General features: G+C 43.4%; 1 non-coding gene across 1 annotated transcript; it reads left to right on the plus strand.

Annotated features, from left to right (window-relative positions):
• The first annotated feature begins 747 nt into the window (after window positions 1-747).
• LOC140213374 (U2 spliceosomal RNA) lies at window positions 748-945 on the plus strand. The gene has a single exon (XR_011890316.1). It is a non-coding gene; the product is annotated as a U2 spliceosomal RNA (small nuclear RNA).
• The last annotated feature ends 1702 nt before the right edge of the window (window positions 946-2647 follow it).

Here is a 2647-nt window from a genome sequence, read left to right on the forward strand (position 1 = left end):
ACTAAAAGCATATGCGGTCTTACCGAACGGAACGAGTAGAGAAGTGTTTGTCTTCTGCAACTGAAACGCTGAGCGTACGATCAGGAACACTACATCATCCGTGGTTGGAAACGTGCAAGCTTAGTCGGCGTTATTGAAGTATCCTAACAGTTTGTAGTATTTATTTTTTGTGAGTTATATTAACTTCAATTGATTTCAGACCGTTTTAATTTATAAGTGCGGGCTTTCGCACAGCATGTATAATTTCCCGCTCTGGGCATGCCGGTCGATCGCAGCGCCGTACTGATGTCGTCATCGCATAAGCGACCCCGGTTCTCCCATTGCTCTGTTGCACGTACGATACACTGGCCTATGCCAATACACCAAACCTGCACTACAGGCAGTGGACCCATGGCGCCGTAGTTGCCGCTGGTCCACGGGATTTCGGGATTCCCGCTATAGAAACAAAGCCACGTGACCATAGCGAGACACCTAAGTTATCATTTTAGCCACAGGATGGCGCCACAAACCTAACGGGCAGTCAGGCATGGTACGTAGATTGTTGTTTCAAATTGGAAACGTTATAAGTAAAATCTATTGCAATTTAAAATAAAAGTTATATTGCGTACCTGTTATGCATATAGGGAACCGTATTTTTTATTGTCAAATTTGGCCAGTTATTTGACAAATGGAGTTCTCTCTCGCACTTTGCTGGCTCCATGTTGTAGGTTTGTTTGAAGCGGGTTACATCGAAACGTGATCCATGGCATCGCTTCTCGGCCTATCGGCTGAGATCAAGTGTAGTATCTGTTCCTATCAGCTTAGTATCTGATATGGCCTATGGCCCTATTATGGGTCTTACGATATTGATCCTATTTTTGTAAGGCGGCGCTAGGACGGGGCTTGCCCCTCCAGCACCACGGGTTGTCCTGGTATTGCACTGCAGCCGGGTGCAGCCCACACTATTAAATCTAAAATCAGAACCATTATTGCTGTGCACTTCTAGAGTGCATGTATCGCATCCCGTCTAGGATGTGGCTGTACGTCTAAAGCCTGTTTCACAGATGCGATTTTCGTCGCACTGGATGTGCGATTTCCGTCGTTTGCGATGAAAATCGCAGTGCCGACCCCCCGATTTTCGGCTGCGACCAACCGGTTGGTCGCACCGATCGCTGCGATTTTCCGTCGAAATTGCGCGGAGAGCTGTCAACGGAGCTATTTCACCGGTTTGTTTTGGAAAATGGCGTCTCGCACGACAAGTGCAATGCGCGGAGACGTGGATCGTCACATTCGGTACGTACGCGAAGGGAGAATAAAAAAACTTGTACCGCAGATTGCATTCTCCGATTTATGTACGTTTGTCGACACGCTACGCAGCAAATAAAGTGCATTTTCACGTTTGCTTCGTACGCCTTTGCGAGTTGTCGGTGCTAGGCGGTGTTCGATCCCCAGCAGACGACGAGGTCGTCACAATGTTCTTTTGTTGAGTAGGATGCAAAAATCGCGCTTACGGAGCAGCTTGAATTATTTCAACCTCGGCAAGGGCAAATGACAGGACAGCAAAGTACCCGAAGTTTCAACGTTGCGCTGAACGCGGTACCGTTCAGTTGTGTTTTCTTGTCGGTTTTCAAGCTTGAATTTCCCGATGCATCTTGAAAGCTTATCTTTCTTTTTATTAAATTTGACAGAGCGAAAGTGTAGGCTATCGTAACGAATTCGCTACGATTGCATTAAATCCGTGGCTTGAATAAAATATTACATGCACGTTAAGTTGCAGCTCTTCTCTAGATAATTTTTTTTTCTTGCACAGAAACCAATAAACATTGACAATGTTGCGGATTTTGTATCCTTACTGCATCTATATGAACACTTGCTCTGCAAGGTAATTAAGTGTACAGCTAGTAGATTAAGTAAACTGCTTGCTATAGTGGCACAGTGACAATGTACCCTCCTGCACAATCATGTAGAACTCGTGCAACAATGCGAAAAGCAGGCGAACGGCCTGTTCTTGTGGGGATAAAACAGTATAAAACGACACGCTGAAGAAAAGTAAATGAAAACTGTGCAGTGAAGTCAGCCAGTACAAGCAGTTTTTGCACGTTTACAGCTGATCAAGTGTGCAGAAACATTCCTGCCGTACATGTTTCTAGTAAGTTTCTAATAAGTTTGTGATCACATATATTAGTGTGTTAAACCATATAACGATATCCGCTGCGATTACTATCTTTATAAGTAATGAAATACCATGCTACTTGCAAGAACATATATCATCCGAGGATTTTAGAACAAATTTCTGCATTTCAACTATACACAATCTGTGGTTTATTCAATAAAAGACCACAAACTGGGCTTTATTGCAATGACAAACTTATTCCAAACTTTACTTAAATACAGGCAAGAAAAAAAATTATAGGCAGAAATATTGTTCTTTAATTTGTTCACCAGCCACTGTGGCTACAGCATTCTGTTGCTAACACAAGGCGAGGGGTTGATTTGCCAGCCATGGAAGTTGCATTTCGATGGGAGACATAGGTGGAAAAAAAAAGCTCTTGCAGTTAGATTTAGTTCATCACCTTTTATTGAACCCTTACACTTCAAAATCCTATTGCATAGGGGGCATGCTTATGCAAAATTTAACACCAATAGAAAAGCAATAGAAAGCAAAGGG

Source organism: Dermacentor andersoni, chromosome 9 (assembly GCF_023375885.2).
Source record: "Dermacentor andersoni chromosome 9, qqDerAnde1_hic_scaffold, whole genome shotgun sequence".
Lineage (NCBI taxonomy): Eukaryota > Metazoa > Arthropoda > Arachnida > Ixodida > Ixodidae > Dermacentor > Dermacentor andersoni.